The 17,185-nt window shown below is 49.8% G+C and overlaps 1 long non-coding RNA gene across 1 annotated transcript; it reads right to left on the bottom strand.

Annotated features, from left to right (window-relative positions):
- Positions 1–1,118: 1,118 nt before the first annotated feature.
- LOC141943665 (uncharacterized) lies at positions 1,119–5,284 on the bottom strand. Its single transcript, XR_012629028.1, has 2 exons — positions 5,249–5,284; positions 1,119–1,406 (listed from the first exon to the last, which is right to left on the bottom strand). It is a non-coding gene; the product is annotated as an uncharacterized LOC141943665 (long non-coding RNA).
- Between the last annotated feature and the right edge of the window lie 11,901 nt (positions 5,285–17,185).

Genomic DNA, 17,185 nt, shown 5'->3' with positions numbered 1-17,185 from the left:
ATCACACTGCAAAAGCAGGTAGTTTCCCATCAGAGGGTGTTATAATCTGACTATCCGCAGGAGTTGTGATATCAGAGAAGCGCTCAACAGAGAAGGGAGGACACAGCAGAAATAATAATGCTGGGACGTGGCACTGTCCTGCCCTTTCCCTTCATGCTCACGTGCAAAAGGCACCCCTGCTCCTGCTAACAAGAGCCTCCTTGATCTCAACAAGCAGAAACGAGACCAGAAGACATCACAACTTCTGCTAACAGAGAGGGAAAGGGCTTAATAAAGAGCAGTATTGTTATAACGTCCAGGCTGTCTACCCGCTCCTCCTACCATGCAGCTGGAAATTGCAGTGCTTGGTGGCAGAAATCACCGCCACAGCATCATTCCCACCAGGGCATTTCTCCTGCCAAAATAACTCCTGTTACCACTTCTCCTGCTGTATAATAACTTCTGCCACCTATGGATGGAGTTGCTCGCAGGAGATTGCTCTGATGGCCACCAGCAGAGAGGAGCCAGGGGAGGGTGGACCTCAGCAGGACTTTGTGCATGTCTACCAGGTGCTTTTCTCCACCCAGCATCGTGGGATGCTGCAAACCTCCACGCAGACAAAACACCCCATGGTGGCTGGGGTGTGGTGGTTGAGAGACATCCAGCACAACGTATCTGCAGTGGGGTCAGTAGATGCGACACACACTGAGGTCTCTGCTCTGTGTCCTGCAAGCACCCCGAGGGCTGGATTTGGGGGCTGCTGTATAGAGTCTCCAAGATCTCCAAACAACTTGGCTGATCGTGAGTAAATTGGTCCTTGTGGAGGTAGGTGTGATGGGGGGAGGAAGGACCCTAGGAAGATTAGGGTTGGTTTTTCAAACCTGCTGCTCCCCTGTGCGTGGTAGGTGCTCAGCTCCTCCAGTCCCTCGCTAGGCCTGAGATCATATTCATCTCAGCTGTGTCGTGACAGCTTGGAGCCAAGTGTCTGTCTCTCCCTGTGGTCAATGCCAATGGAGAGGTTGCCACTGGATGGGACCTGGATGCCTGGCTTAGGCTGTACACCTCACTCCAGAGGGCTAAGGAAGGTGAAAGCCATCTCACCCCATGTGACGTATGCAAGGATGCCCACCAGATCGCTCTCAGCCTGGGAAGAGGTGTTTAATCCAACTCATGTGTGCAGCGACCATGAGGCACTGCTTGATTTCCCACTGCCAGACCAGCAGATGAAGGACAGAGCTCATGTTTCAGCTGCAGACCCCTCAGGAGTTCCCTGACCCCGGTGCTTGTGCTTGTTCCAGAGTCCCTCCTTCTTCTCTTGCCCATGCAAGCTGTGGCTGCTCCTTCAGATGCTGCACAGGATCCCAACTGGTCCACCATGCCCATGGCTCTTCTAATCTCCACGTTGCTTTGAGGTCTTCTTGTTTATCCTGCAAAGACGGAGTGCTCAGCACAGTTGGCTGCACTTGTCCAAGCTGTCTCTGCTTGGGTTGTACCAGTGTTGCACAACTGCAGCCGATGTCCATGCCAGCAGAGCCCCCTCGCAGGAACACGGTGTCCACCATCGCCTCTCCAAACCACAGCCCGCATCCATCCAGTCCCACCTCTGCCACCAGTGTGATCCTCCTTGGTGGTCCCAGAGAAGACCATCAACAGAAGAAATCAACACCAACCACTCCAGAACCTGCCCCCTCATCAAGCAGGGCCCCGAGTCCTCTTTCTTGCCCGATTCAAGCCGTGCATCACCACGCAGGATCCTTTGCTCACACCAGTCCAGCAGTAACATGCCCTGATGACCAATGATCCAAGCAGCACCCAGAACGTCCTCCCATCCAACAGCTCAAAGCCAACCTACAACTTTATATATACCCATAAATATATATATACTCATGGTGCCATGCATTTTTTTTTTTCAGCTGGGAAGCACCTTGCCCCATGTCATGCCCTTGCCAACTTGCTAACGGCCGTACCCATACTCTGGGAAGCCAGTGGCTCCCGGCATCACGCCTTCGATCTCTGCTCACTGGCTTTCAGTCTTATCTCCAGCTCCTTCCCCGCCAGCAGCACCACCAGGATTTCATTTGTCCTTTGACAAATGACGAATGTCCTGCTCTCTGGCAATATCCTGGCTGCTTATTACCTGCACACTCCCAGACTTCCTCTTGTCAGCTGCAGTAATTAAATCATATTTTTCAGGCGGGGTGAAGGGCATTTTAGGTGAAAGCGCCCCACACCTCCTGCCAGTAGAGCTGTAGGCACAGATGGGGCTTTTCCAGGGTAACAGCGCTGCTTAGGGATCAGGACTTTCTCCCAGCTGATGTGGTGATGCTATAAGAAATTAATTCCTGCCATAAGCTCATTCCTTCTAGCTGTCCTTGAGCATCTCTGCTAGAAATACCTTTCTTTAATATCTGAAACAGCCAAACGCCTCGACGTCGGCTAAATGGCAACTGTGGTACAGACATGAAGTGCAGATCTCCTGGGGCAATGCCACTGGCCGTGATGCCCAGAGAGAAAGGAGGCAGAACAGAGCCAAGGCAATGAGGATTTAGCACAGACTTGTCAGGGAGACACAGGAAAGTGATGCCAAAGCTGCAAGTGGTGAGAAGCCAGCAGAGCTAGGGTGGAGTTTGCATTTTACTCCCCAGGACACTCCATTTCCACATGCAGGGGTGTGCAAAGACAGCTCAGGGCTTCCAAAATGCACATCCCAAAGTCTCCATGTGCCTCTGGAGGTTCGCAGAGCAGTAGCCTTTAGGCAGAGCCTCCTCTTTGCACCCCAGTTCTGGGTGGAGGTGTGCGAGTGGGGTGAGACGCTGCTCCCAGAAGGCTCCCAGCGGAAAGGCTCAGCCTCCTTGCTGAGCTGGCTGGAGCCCTATTTTTCCTCTGGGAGGATCGGGCTGGCATCCTGACTCCAATCAGGCTGAGGCCACCACCTTCAGCAAGGATTTTTAATGCACCAAGTTGAACTACAGAGAAAATATCTTCATGCTCGACTCTTCTGCAAACTAAGGATATGCACAGCTCACTCTGCAGCTTTTAAAGGGCAGGCAGAAGACCATGCTCTCCACAACCCTCCTGCCTGGTGGTTTATAGATGTGCCCATGGGAAGCCCAGGCAGCCCAACTGCAGCCACCAAGCAGTGCTCTAGGCATGGCCGGTGACATGGGGTGCCACCAACCCAACGGGATGCTCTCAGCTGGGGTCACGTCTACACAGACTGCAGCCAGGACTTACAGAGAACCCCTACAGGCATTGTCATGGCCAAACTCTCACAGTCTGTTCTAGTCTAAGCGAGTCTGACAGTCTCCATCTGCAGAAGAAGGGGTCCCTGGGGGGTCTCCAGCGTGAGCTGAGCATGCACATGCACAGGTGATGGACAAAACCCATCCACGCTGGCCTCTGTGTCACGTTAGACCTTCCCAAGGTGGAGCTGCAAGCTGCTGCAGGGAGCTGCTGGCAGCCGCTCTGGCATTTCAAGGTTGACCTCTAGAGGAAGTTTGTAGAGAAGTTATAGCTGCGAGGGTGACACAATGGCTGCAGAACCAAACTGCCCACAGCGGGGTCCCGAGGACTTGCAGGTTAGCTGTGCCCCAGGTATCTTGCGGGGACGGCAAGCACGGCACGGTGCCCCAACAAATGGGTCCTCCCCAGTTCAGGTGTGCTGGGCAAGACCACATGGAAATGCATCCTCCTTACTGCAAACCCACCATGTGTCCCCAAGCCCTGGGGATCTGCCTCTCATTTTTAGGACTGGGATCCCTGCTGAGGCTGCAGTGGGGCCACACGAGCCGCCCTCCAACATGGGAAGCCCCCCCCCAGCTCTCCATACTCACCCCCGGGGGCTCAGCACTTTTAAAGCCTGACAGGCTCCGCTTTCCTCCAACCCCCCACCCCCCAGCATCTCTCCTCCTGCTCTAAACAAATCCGTTTATCACCTAAAATTAAATCAAGACCTGAAGTCTGCTGCGCTGTCAAGATGCGAGGGTGTGAACCACATCATGCTTCATTGAGCCTTAAAAGGCAACATAAATCTCCGCCGGGCTCCGTGAACATCACTGCGGGCAAACTGCCGCACACCCAGAGCATCCTCCCCAGAGCAGGGAGAGGTAAGAAAAACAAATCCATGCATCTCTCCCAAATTTTCATTCCCTCCCTGCTGCCTTTTCAAGCCATGCCAGCCTCAGGGTGTAACATCTCCACAGCGGTACCCTCTGCCCCAGCACTGCCAGCCCCCAGCGCGGCACTGGCTGCCCACCAGCCCAGAGACACCGATCCACTTCAGCAAAGCACCTGGGTTAGATGCTGAGCAGCATCTTCTCCCTGTGTCCTTGCACGCCCCAACTTAACCCTGCCTCCCCCGGCCTTTGTATCTCCTGGAAAACACTTTTTCCCCTCTGTTTCTCATCCCAATAGAGCTGCTAGGACAAGGAGCCACCAGGAGCATCCTGCTCTGTGCCCCACCATGCCCGCACTATGATACCCCTTGGGATGAGGAAGAGGTGACATTAAGGGCCTCTGCTTCACAGCGGGCCAGGGAGGGTGGAAAATTCATCCACCCCCCATGGGGAAGCACAGGAGCAGGTCCTTCTCGCCCCATGCTGCCAAGCCAGGGGATGGGAAGAGTGGGGATTTCTGCCAGCTGCTGGGATGGAGTTTTTTGGGAAAAGAGATGGTTTGGGGGTGCAGATCGGAGAGCACCACGGTGTCAAAGCGGGCTGCCCAGGTGGACACCCCTCCCAAACCCCGTTTACCTCCCCGGTCTCTCCTCCCAGGCTCCCAACGGCACAGCTCCTCCAGCTGAGCATCTCCTAAGGACCACCACAAACGCACGCAGGTTGCCAGTTCTCAGCCTACATCGCCCAAAACAACCCCAGCAGCGCCCCCCCCCCCCCCCCCCGCCCAGAAACGTCCTGCTTCCTTCTCGTCCTCAGCCCTTGCCACCACCCAGAGCAGTTTATTCCCCCAGAGCAGGGAGAGACGAAAACCCCCCCAACCAAAGGAAGGTGGAGGGGAGACAGTTGCCCTTTGCAGGCTGCAATTTCTACCCCCCAAACCCCCCAGCATCGTGGTGTAAACCCCCTCCTCCCACCGAAACCCAGCGGTGCAGCAAAGCCGGGCTCAGCCCGGTGCCCCCATCTCCCACCCTTGTACGGAGGCTCCGCACGGACCCCAGCCTCAGCCCCCCGCCCCCCCCCGGTCCCCCATCGTCCCCAGGACCATCCCGGGGTGCTGCCCCCCCCCCCCCCCCCCCCCCCCATCCAGCCCCTACCTTTGCGGAACGGCATGGGATCGGACGCCTGGGTTCTGCGGTCGCAGATGCCTTGCTCTTTATATATATATATATATATATATATGTATATATTTCTTCTTTATTTATATTTTCTTCCTACCTCCTCTTTCTTCTTTTAGAAGGAAACGGACATATTTGGGCAAAGCCCGGCAGAAACCAGCGTCATTTGGAGGCAGGCACTGCGGAAAGGAGGAAGTTCTTGCAATTTCGGAGCTTTTAACCCTTCGCTTCCCGGAGACAGCAGGGCTGGGAGAGAGGTGACAGGGACAGGATAAGGAGCTGATGGCCTTAAAAAGGGATGGAAGGCACTGGGAATGGTTTTTGGTTTGGTTTGTGGTGGTTTTCTTCCTGGTGGGACCAGTACAGAGCTGAGTGTAATGGATGTGGGTGAGATAATGGGGTTTTGGCCTCCCGCACCACTTGTGCCAATCTCCTGAGCTCAGCAGAGCACCAATCCCATCTTCTTGGTGGTGGCACTGGGCCAAGCTGGGAAAACTCAACTGCTTCCCACACCAGGGAGCCAGAAACTCAGATCCTCCTGTTTAGCACCTCCCGTCTGCCCTTGCACAGGCTGGCCCATCCAAGGCCGAGGCAATTGGAGGTTCAGATCCTGTTGTGCTAACCCCCACGCTGAGGATGTGCAATGCCCCTCTCCTGGGATCACAGCAGGGACAGCTGCTGCGGGGCTGGGATGAGCCCTGAGCTGAGCCTAGAGTTTTGGAACCCAATCAGGTCTGCGTGGCTTAATCTCTACCACTCAACCTGCAGCTCAGGTTGCAGCAGGAGGTGAAGGTGGAGCATTATCACCTGGGAGAGTTGTTTATTTTTACTGTGGTTCCTTCACTGCCCTCCCTGGAGGCAGAAAGAGGCATTGGCTTGGAGTTAGCTCAAGAGAAACTCCTTAAGCTACACAGGACTGGCCCCCGTCCTTCCATCTTGGTGGTCACGAGCTCTCTGCTGTGTCTTTGCTCCTTGTAGAACTGTTCCTCCCTCCTGGAGTCACCAAGATCTTCCTCAAACCATCCCTGTGCTGGTGGCTGTGGTGTATAAAGCCTCCCTGTCCACCTACTGCAGGCTCCAGCCCCATCCAGAACACCGTGATGCTCAAGGGGAGCACTCTCCATCCACTCCAGTGCAGCGTCTGCCAGATTTTGCTTAAACCCCCCCAGAAAAACCTGTTTAAGGCAGTGGGTGAGGAGCATTCCAAAAAAAAAATTCCCCCAGGCTCTGTTATGAGAGCTGTAACTCCAGCAGGGATGGCAGGGACATCCATGTCTTACATGCCCTGCTCTGGGAGCAATGGCTGCTGCACATGGAGATGTCCCTGGGCCTCAGCACCATGCGAGGGAGAAAAGCATAGAAGATTTGGTGGTAAGGGCTGCTGAGGTTCCTTCCTGGAACTGGAACCAGTTACAGCAGCTGGTTTCTTCCCTGCCCCCAGAGAACATGGCAGGACCGGCTGGGGCTGGATCTCTGCCCTGGCAAATCGAGGAAGCAACCATTATATTGGGGAAAAATCATGCAAAGATGGAATTTGTCAGGACATTTAGCAACCCTAAAGGGCCACAGGGTGAGAAAATTCAAGGCAGCTGAGCTAGACATCCACGTGCCACTGCCAGACATAGCCCAGTAGATGAAGGAGACTCCTTTGCTCCACATGGCCCAACACCCAAGCACAAGAGGACACCCCAGCCATGCCCAAGGCCAGGGTGGCACGACAGCAACCTGCCTTTCATTGCATTTTCCAGCAGCAGCAGCCAGTGCTTTCTGGAGGCAGTTCAGCAAGCCCCAATGCTACTCCACAGCCTGTGAAGCTCCTCTTGTGTCCTTCAGGCTCCTTCCACCCCTTGCTGGAGGCTGCTGAGCCCCACTCCATGCACAGGCTCTTGACCCACATGGCCCTGGCTGCTCTGTGCAGCTGTCCCAGCACAGCTCACGGCTGAGCAATGGGGAGCAGCTAAAGGGAAAGTGCCAGCATCTACCTGTGATGATCCCTGTGCAGGATCTGGCCCCGGGCTGGCAGCTTGACCTAATGCTGCATCTCCAAACATCCTGGATCCACAGGGCATTGTGGAGGTCACGCTGTCATCTTGCTGTTAAAACCTTTTTCCCCAAAGTTGTTGGCCTCATTCCCTGTCTACGGCCCAGGAACTCTGCTGATCCACCCCCAGCAGCAACGAGAGTCCAACTCTAACCTGGTGCTCTACTCTGGGAAATGAATGATGTTGCTTGAAGTGATGAGCTTCCAAATCTCTATAAAACACAAAACCAGATCTTTACAGTTTTACTGCCTGGGATAAATATGGATCAGCAGTTCACCGCTGGAAGAGTATTTCCAGCACATGATTCCAGGGCTTGGCAAAAGAAACAGTGCGATATACTCAGGGTTAGACCCAATAATGAACTTCGGCATCATGTCCATCAAAATCCATGTTTGGGTGCTCATGTCCAGATTTGTTGTCCATAACATCCTGCTCAGTGCTTGGAAGGTGCCTAACTCCTCATTTTTTTTTTTCTGCATATTGATCTTTCTTTGACACTGTCAGTTCAGCTCCAACAACTTCCCAATAGGAGCACGTCAGAGCATCATAGGTGTGATCAGGTCCTGTACTAGAGGCTGGGGGTTAAGGTCCCCATTAAGGTGCTTCCATCACCTGGTCAGGGAGGTAGAGAGGATTTGCCACCCCCTTGGATGAAATAGTGCAAAGGCTTAAATAACCCCTGGGCAAGCACCCAGCCTCAGGGCGGCTGAGTGGATGGAGGGCTGTTCCTGATGCTCCAGGAGTGTTTCGGGATTTAAGAGGTGCCCGTTCAGCAGCAAAGCACCTACTTTCCCCCTGCACCCCATGGGCAAAGCCAAGGCCATTCACCCAGGACCCAGCTGCTCTTCAAGGGAAGAGGCTTACAAGTAACAACCTCCATAGAATCTGGTTCCCAGGAAATCATCTTGAAATGAATAAAGCATCTGGTTGATAATTGGGATTTGCTCCAGTCACCCTATCCATTGGCCTAGAAAGATCTCAGATGGGACCATCCTTGGGCTCCACACATCTGCTTTCGGTTTTCCCCATGGGCAATTTCTAGAAAGCAGCTTCCAAGCTCCAGCCAAGACCATCGTAGGAGTTGGAGCATCTTGTTGCCTCATTCCCTATATTAGATACTATTGTTTTTCGCCCACAGAAAGCACCTCGGGCACCTAAGTGGTGTCAGGCAGTTTAAATAAACAGGGAAGGCTTCACACATAGTCTGGGGATTTCTGGTGCACTAGGATCTCCACCCCTTACTCACTGTTCAACAGCAATTCTGTCTGGGATCTAAAAAGAACAACATAAAAGTAATAATAATGATAATTTTAAAAAGCCAAATGCTGAGAAACAAGCTGGTCTCAAAACCAGGTTTAGATTAAACTAAACAAAATATGGTCCAGGAGAGTGAAATGAGGACGTCTCTCCTCTTGGCAGAGCACAAACGCTGGGCTGTATGGTCAGAGAGGGCAGTGGGAGGCTCAGCATCATTTGAGGTTTTTGGAACAGGTAGGGAAAATGGTCTGGGAAGGGTCTTAGCCAGTGCTGATCCTGCCCCAGGGCTGAGGGATGGTCCAGATGGCTTCTCAGGATCTTCCCAAGTGCAGGTTTCCGTGGGAGAGGCACTTGGAGCAGCGATGTTTGCCAGCACCTTTCCCAGCCATGTCCTGTGGGAAGCTGTCTCCAAAAGAAACAAAGGCATAATTATTAATATTTTAGGCGAGTCGCTTAGTTAGACCCAGCAGAGAGTCTTTTTACCTTTCTCCCAGGTTTAAAACCCATATTTGGGTGAGGTGCTGTGACTGCAACCCTCAGCTTCATCCTTAACCCCAGAAAAACCCTCTTTGTCCAAGATGGAGATTTAACTTCCCTTCCCCACCTTACACCGAATCAATACTTGTGCACAACCAGGCTTTGTATCAAGGGACACAGGAGATGAGCTAAGCTGCTCAGCATTTCTGCACATACCTAAGAGAAGCAGAGACATCTTTACCTGTACAGGGGGGAATGGATCTTCATATGAGTGACTGCCCAGCCAGGAAATCAGTATCGAACCGGCCTCCCTTTCCAGTTAGTGGTACGATAAGATAACGGCTGGTAGCAGTCTGCAAGACGGGGATGTTGGTGCTTTTCTTGGGCTGGAGCCACGCAGTTGCTTCAGCCCAAGAATCAGTCACGAGGATCTCCTTCACTACAAGGGTTGTACTCTACAAGGAAATAATAATACAAACAGCTCATTTAAAATATTCATAACATTTTGAACGGCTTGCGTGGCACAAGCCCAAGAAAGATGAGGGTGCTCGTAACTGCTGGCACTGGGTATGTTGTGGGACATGCTTACACGATCAATCTGGCTTGCATAATCCTATTTTGTCCTTTTATAAGATGTTTGAGTGCTCAGGCAGGCTCTTAGCCTCACCCCATTGGTTACACGATGCTTGAAGGTGCTGCTTTCCCAGGCAGCATCAGGCCTCTTATCCCACTGCTCAGCTGTTTTCTCACTGAGCTGCTGCTGTTACACCTAAGCCAATCTCTCAAGGTTGCACTTCAGTGACCACTCACTGACCATCAACGAATTGTTTATAGCCCCAAGGCTTCTGGTTTTGGCCCATACCCACTTTTCAAGGCCTTTGTGAATTCTCCCCCACATCAGCAGCCAAAGACACCTAGTCCCAGCTCCCTTTCACACGGCCAGCTCTCCCCACGTGTTGATCACGCACCTGACTCTCCAGCCTTGCAAATTTAGCAGAAGGGAAAGTTGCAAAGAGACTTGTGGCCTCTCACTAGCAATGGCAATGTTGTTTCTGCAGGGAGAGTGGGCAGCACAACCAGGTCATCAGGGATTAAGATGTAACAGGGACTGGGAACAATGAGCTTCCGGAAACTTTCCAGCCAACGCCCACATGCACTGCAGCCTTGACCTAGACAGATTACTTTTGCTAACCTCTGGTATTAGAGCTAGCATCTTCATATCACAAAGATTAGGTGCTCCATAAAGGTGTCAAGACAAGATTGGATTAGAGAGATGCAGGTCAAAGATGTAGGACCTGGTGCTCTTGGTCCCTTGCACAGCTCCTGATCCTGATCTCCTGTTTTGCACAGTCATCAGCTTTGGGGTTCTGGAGAGAAAGGTCCCAGTAAAGAACCAGACAGCATTTCCCAGAAGAGCTCTGCACACAGTAATTAATGCAGCAACACCACCCTCTGTCAGATACATACCTTGGTGGCTTTTCTGCAGCCATCTGCTCCAGCAGGTTTTTAAATGTGATTTTGCTCTTTCCATGTAGGAAACTGTCTCCTCTCTCCATTGATTTCCACAGCTTTGAACTGCTGTCACACACCCACCTGGCACTGAAGACAAAATGTCACATTTGGAGAAATATCTCCATCCTTCTCCTGACGCATCCAGAGTGACAAATAATCGATTCTATTTCACACAGTCCAGGCTTGGTGAGGCAAATCCCTGTCATGCAGTTAAACCCTTTTTTCTTTTTTTCCTTACATCAGGGGAAAAAAAAAAAGCATCTATTGATTTTATGATGCCAACATCATTATTTTTTAATATAAAAACTGATAGTAGCCTCAAGTCCCCAGGCTTTTATATTCTCCAAGCTTTGCCTGCAGAAATGCTGCAGGAAAAACAAAGACCATTAAGCTTTGCCCATGAATAAAACAACCTGCTGGACAGAAATAAAACTAAGCAAACCACTTTGAAATTATCAGGTAGAAAACAAAGGGAAGAAAGGGGAAGGAAATACATGAACAGCACTGTGATGGCTGGCTGTATTTTCAGGACTTACTTGATTTCCTTCTTAGCCCTAAATTCCTGATTTCCTTGGAAGAGCTGAGCCCTTGTAGGTGAACGTGATACTTTTGGGACTGTATCTGCAGAAGCAGCTGTGTTGTGATATATGGGGTGATGCACAGAGCTTTAACTGGTGAAGTACAGGGAGATGGTCTTCCTCTAAAATTTGTGCTTGAAGCAAACACCTGAATCCTGGTTTGAGTATACTTCATTTCCATATGATTACTTCCCCAGAAAGGTATTCAAATTTTGCTGGGTAACTGCATCACACTCTCCTAGAAAGAGGGAAGACGAGTGTTTGGGGATTGCTCCAACCCATATCCTCTCCCAGCGACAACTCTGCTTCACTACAACTGCAGAAACCCAGCACTTCCCTGAAGTGCCTCAAACAACGCAAAACCCACCGGTTTTCTCTTCCCGTGCTCACAAGAGGAGCAGGTGCTGGAGCAGCCTTGGGTGTTTTGCTAGAGTATCAATGGAGTTTTGGTTCACAGTTGCTATACGAGTTTTACAAGTTCAAAGCAGCGAAGTCCAAAAAAGCTACCCAGCTTTCTGCCCGCGGCAAAAGGTGGAGAAATCTGTGATGAGTTGAAGACCTTTGTCTTGGCAGGACCACATGGATTCCCGAGCTGTTGACTTGCTGCAAGCTCTCAAGTGGAGGCTAGAGATCACACCTTAGAGATTGGGAGCGGAAAAACAACTCAAGGGCTATGAAGTGGTAAGATGCTTAAAAACTGCTTTGGGAAAAAAACACATTCTTCCTACAGGAGGAATAAGAAAAGCAGGAGAGAAGCAAGGAAAGGGTTAGTCATCTTCCTGGGAAAGATCCTGTTTTCCATATAGCTGAGGTTGTTTTGGGCGTTAGGCATGTGCCGCTTGAAGCATCCTTGCAAAATCTCCCGCACCCACTTTAGCCATCCCCAATGTTAGCTGGTTTATCTTATAAACCAAACTGCAGAGCTGGGGAGAGCGTGCTGCAACTGCTGGGAGATGGGCAGGCAAGCACCAGCCCTCGGGCTTGCCCAGGCAGGGCAGTGGGGTGTCCTGCACAGGAGGCACAGTCCAGGGGGAGTAGAGCTTCCGTCCCCTGTCCCCTGCTGCCCACATCTACAGGGCTGAAAGCTTAGGGCGTACTAACGCTGTTTGGACGTAAGACACAAGGCTGTGCTCTTACATTTCTATACTAACAAGAATGAAACACAGCACAAACCCCCGTGCTGTGGGATTTCCCTATTTCCTGATGCTAAAAAGAAAGGAAATGCCATAAAGCCACAATCATGAGCTCAGCAGGGATCAGAAATCAGAGACAGCAGATATGAGAGGAAAAAAAAATAAATCTACAGAAGCACACACGATATCCCTTCTCCAATTAAATGCAGTGTTTGTCGTTGGCTTTCACGCCTCTGCTCTTCCATGGCAGCTTTTCCACCTCAGCGTCCATTTTGACCCCCATTCAAGTAGGACTTTGCTTACCGATATCACAGAATCATTCAGGTTGGAAAAAACCCTTGGGATCATCGAGTCCAACCATCAGCCCTACTCTGCAAGGTTCTCCCCTACACCACATCCCCCAACATCTCATCCAAACGACCCTTAAACACACCCAGGGATGGTGACTCCACCCCCTCCCTGGGCAGCCTATTCCACTGTCTGACCACTCTTTCGGTGAAACGTTTTTTCCTAATGTCCAGTCTGAACCTCCCCTGTTGCAGTTTAAAGCCGTTCCCTCTTGTTCTATCGCTAATATGGATATGGAAAGCTGTGGGTTTGCTCTGCGTACAGAAAGCCACGAGCAACACCCAGCCCCACCTGCCACAGCCAGCCAGCAAGGTCACTAAAGGAGCACAGCTCACTACGGGATCACATTGTAATTATTGTCAGCTACTGTATAATTCTGGGTAAGCTATCAAGCACCAGCATACAGACAGGGAATTTGACATCCATTTCTCTCTCTTGAGGAACATAAAAGTGGAAGACTTTAGGTTTGCCCACTTTTTTTTTTTTTCCCCCAGCAGTTAAAAGTCCTGCAGACTTTACTGCATTTTCTCCTCCTCACCACTAACTTTGAGTTGCATCTCGAGTGACACAAAAGATTTTTTGGAGTAAATAGGAGGTAAAATCACCCTGGACATTCAGGCAAGCAACACATCCAACCCACTGACCTGCAGAAAGGGAAAGGCCATCTTACCAACTGAAGTGCTCATTTACAGAAAGTTTCAGTGTTCACAGATCCTTCAATGAGGAGGAGAAAGGAACAGCTTCTGGTTTGCTGCTCATGACACAAGACATGAATATCTATGATTACGTCTAGAGCTGCCCAGGGGTTAAGGCTCGTAGGCTCTGGCGCTGGCTGACGTTATAAACAACTCATATAATTTCCAGTTTTTGCATCCTTGAAAAATCCTATCCTCCTCTACGAGGCACGAAATGTCACTGCAGTCCTATGAGGAAAAGGTTCATTTTCAATCTCACTCTGCAAATGCGTGACAGGCACAGATGAGAGCCTTCCCACGAGATCTCTCTCCTCTCACACACAGACCAGTTACTCAACCAACACCTCAAAATACCCACAAACATCTCCCATACATTACTCTAAGCACCAGCACTCCTACCTCCTTAGCTCGAACAGTTGTTTGGACCAGGACAACGCATCAAGCCAACATTCAGAAAAAGGAAAAGCGGGTATATTTACCCACTAAATTACATTGCAGGTGAAAAACACCTGCCTGAAATGCAGTTTTGGGCCAAAGGAGGGCAGAGATGAGGTTCACATATTAAACACAGTCCAGTCTCATGTGTCCTGCCAGGAGCTGCCTGACCATCTCCAGCCAGACTTCACAGAAATCCCTTCTATAGCCATAATCAAAAGTCAGTGGTGGTGTGTGAGCAACGTTCTGTAGGAATTGCTTTGTTCTTCCATGGTCACACAGCACCAGGCTTGCCCGTGATTGGTCCCACAACATGAGTCAACACAGAATATTCATGCTTTAAGGTAGGATTTCCCAAAAAAGTCTGGATCTGGTGCACAGGATTCAAGAGAAACCAGTACTGGAGTCTTGGACAGAAGCAGCCTCTATTCACAGAGCACATACAAGGACCAGTCCGTGTTTCTGCTGTCTTGTAGTCTCCATCATACATCTGCCCATCAGTGCCTCCCTGTTGACAGGTTTAGTCTAGCACTAACCTCAGAGCCTTCACATTTCTGAAAGTCCATGGGGAGTTTCAAAGGAGAGTGCAGGCCCTGAGGACATGATAAAAATAACTGATTGGATGATAAAGGCTCTGGGATTGCTCTTTAACTGTTATGCAGCTAGAATAAAATCTTCAGCATCACAGGGAAAAAGGGAAGGACTTTATTAGAAGTCTTGCCTATAGGACAGACCAAAAATTTCCCAAGCCCAGGCACTACTCTCAAACCCATCTGTGAAAACCTCACCTCTTCCACAGCTCAGCATAGCAGAAAGCCAAATCTCCTGGATGACAGATCCAGAATTTCACAAAAGCTCAATTCTTTCCTCTGGCCCAGGGGTGAAGCTCAAACTCAGGCGCTGACTGCCACCAAGCTGGAGTCTGGCCAGTGGGTGGTTCTAGAAGTGGTGGTGTGACAACCCACCACGATGCCTGCCTCTCTTGCAGGGTCCCCTTCCATACGGAAATGCAAACATAAGGTTTAGAAATCCAAACAGCACCTGAAAAAACACAGGAGTTCCCAAAGTAGCAAATAAACCCTCCGGTTGCAGACAGGCTGTAAACTCTCATTGCTCAGCTGACAGCAAATTAACAGACTGCTAACGCAATCAATCCCTGTTCCTCTTTTATGGACAAGTGCCTCATCACCTAAAGGCATGAATTCTCCAAAGGAGTCACTGAAGTTACTGGTACAGAAAGAGCTTGTAAGCAACATAGGAAGTTCTCCATGATCACAAGCAGATCTTGATTTATTGGGAAAAGGAACAGGATTATAGTCTTGTACCTTCTCAGGAACACATTATCAGTGCTAGATGCATCTATAAGTGGCCCTCAGCTGTATGGATGCTCTTGCTCTTTTCCAGTTTTTAGAGAATTTTCATTTATTTCTGAGATTCTGGAGCAGCTAATCCTGGAAACTGTTTTCATGCAGGACAAGAAAATCATCAGTAGTAGTCAGCATGGATTCACCAAGGGAAAGTCACGCTTGACCAACCTGATAACCTTCTACGATGAAATGACTGGCCTGGTAGACAGTGGGACAGCAGCGGGTACTGTCTGCCTGGACTTCAGTAAGGCTTTCAAATGTTGTCTCCCATGAGATCCTCCTCATAAAGAAGCTGTTTTATGGGCTGACACTGAGATAGACTGAAAACAGGCTGAATGGCTGGTCCCAGAGGGTGGTGATCAGTGGCACAAAGTCTACTTGGAGGCCAGTAACTAGCAGTGTGCTCCAGGGGTCTGTACTGGGTCCAGTCCTGTTAAATATCTTCGTTAATGATCTGGATGGTGGGGCAGAGCACACCCTCAGCAAGTCTGCAGGTGACACCAACCCGGGAGGAGTGGCTGGTACTCCAGAGGGTCATGCTGCCATGCAGAGGGACCTCGACAGGCTGGAAGGATCATCACGAAGCTCAACGAGCAGTGCAAAGTTCTGCACCTGGGGAACCCCAGGTACGAACAGGGGATTTAATTTAATTTAATTTAACACGGGATGAATCTGAGTCTTGCTCGGGGCCTCTTGCACTAAGTGCTGTAAGGACAGAGAGTACTCCCTTGCTAGAATTTTGCTTGCAGAGCAAGAAAGATTTAAGAGGTTTAAGAACCTCTTTGAAGCCTTCCACATTTTTCCTTCTATCTTTACAAAAACTATGTGGGGTTACAATGCACATTTTCTCATGCACAGAAGGGTAAAGTACCCACGCACACTCAAGACAAACCTACCACAGGAGTTTGATGTTAGATAAGCACCTCAAAAGGCAAGCGCTTACACAGACTGCAGCACATAAATTACACGTCCTTCTCCTCAGCTGAATTCTCTTCAGAACCCAAAGTTCAAGGCTAAGAGCACTTAATATTTTCTGTTGTTAAAATAAAAAGCAACTCCACGAGAAATGTGGGTTTTGGTTGCATAGTTGCAAGTATAGGGCAATAGGGTGTAATCCCAACTCTCCCATCAACCTTCTGCATGACCCCGGGCAAGACACTTTTTGTACCTGCCTCCCTGCCTTTTCCTAATGTTATTCAGACAGCAAGTTCTTTGGGGCAACAGCTCTCACCTTTCATATAATACTGGCAAAGCAAGCTTAGATTCTGACAACAGTAATGTTAAAAATGTCCCCTGTGAATGCCATCTCATCAGATTTCTTTATCTGACACTGAGTAGGCAAATGATAAACTGACAGCTGAAATTCAACAGAGATTAAGCACAGAACAGCGCACATAAGAAAATACAGTCATAATCCATGTACATAATAATGATGGGCTCTGAAATAGCTGTTACCACTCAGGAATGAAACGTTGGGGTTACAACAACTACAAAAGCATCAAATTGATACTTCCCTACTGTTAAAACAGCAGCCAGTGTTACGAATTTGGAAGAGAACAAGGGCAGCAAATGGTTATGCCACTACGCAAATTCTTGTTCTTAAGACTTCAGGGTTGATAATGGCCTAGGGACACCTTATTCAGCTCGGGGCTGACACGTGGTCCTACACGTCCCTCTCAGTTTGCTGTTAGCTTCAGGACGCTGCCAGATCTCTCTTAAGTAGGCATCTAATCTAGATTCCCAGAAGTAATGAACAGTTCATACTTAGCCCGAGAGGAGATTCAGTTATTCAACACATTAGAGAATCAGGGTATTTACATGGGTACTTAAAACATGGAATTAAAGCTTAACTTTAGGAAATCAGGCCTGAAAAGTACCATCTGAAGCAGTACAACCAATAACGTACTGCCAATAAGGCAAATGTATCTTGATAGGCCACCATCCTCTTCATTTTCTGTAAAGCTATAACCTTTTAAGGCACCACACAACAAGAGAAACAAAAATATTGCTTCAGACCACAGTTACAAGTACATACCTTACAGAAAAAGGTGGGTGCACAATTTCAAGTATGC

This window comes from Strix uralensis, chromosome 5 (assembly GCF_047716275.1).
Source record: "Strix uralensis isolate ZFMK-TIS-50842 chromosome 5, bStrUra1, whole genome shotgun sequence".
NCBI classification, from domain to species: domain Eukaryota; kingdom Metazoa; phylum Chordata; class Aves; order Strigiformes; family Strigidae; genus Strix; species Strix uralensis.
Note: the sequence above shows the minus strand (reverse complement) of the source record. Positions and strands in the feature narration are given on the sequence as shown.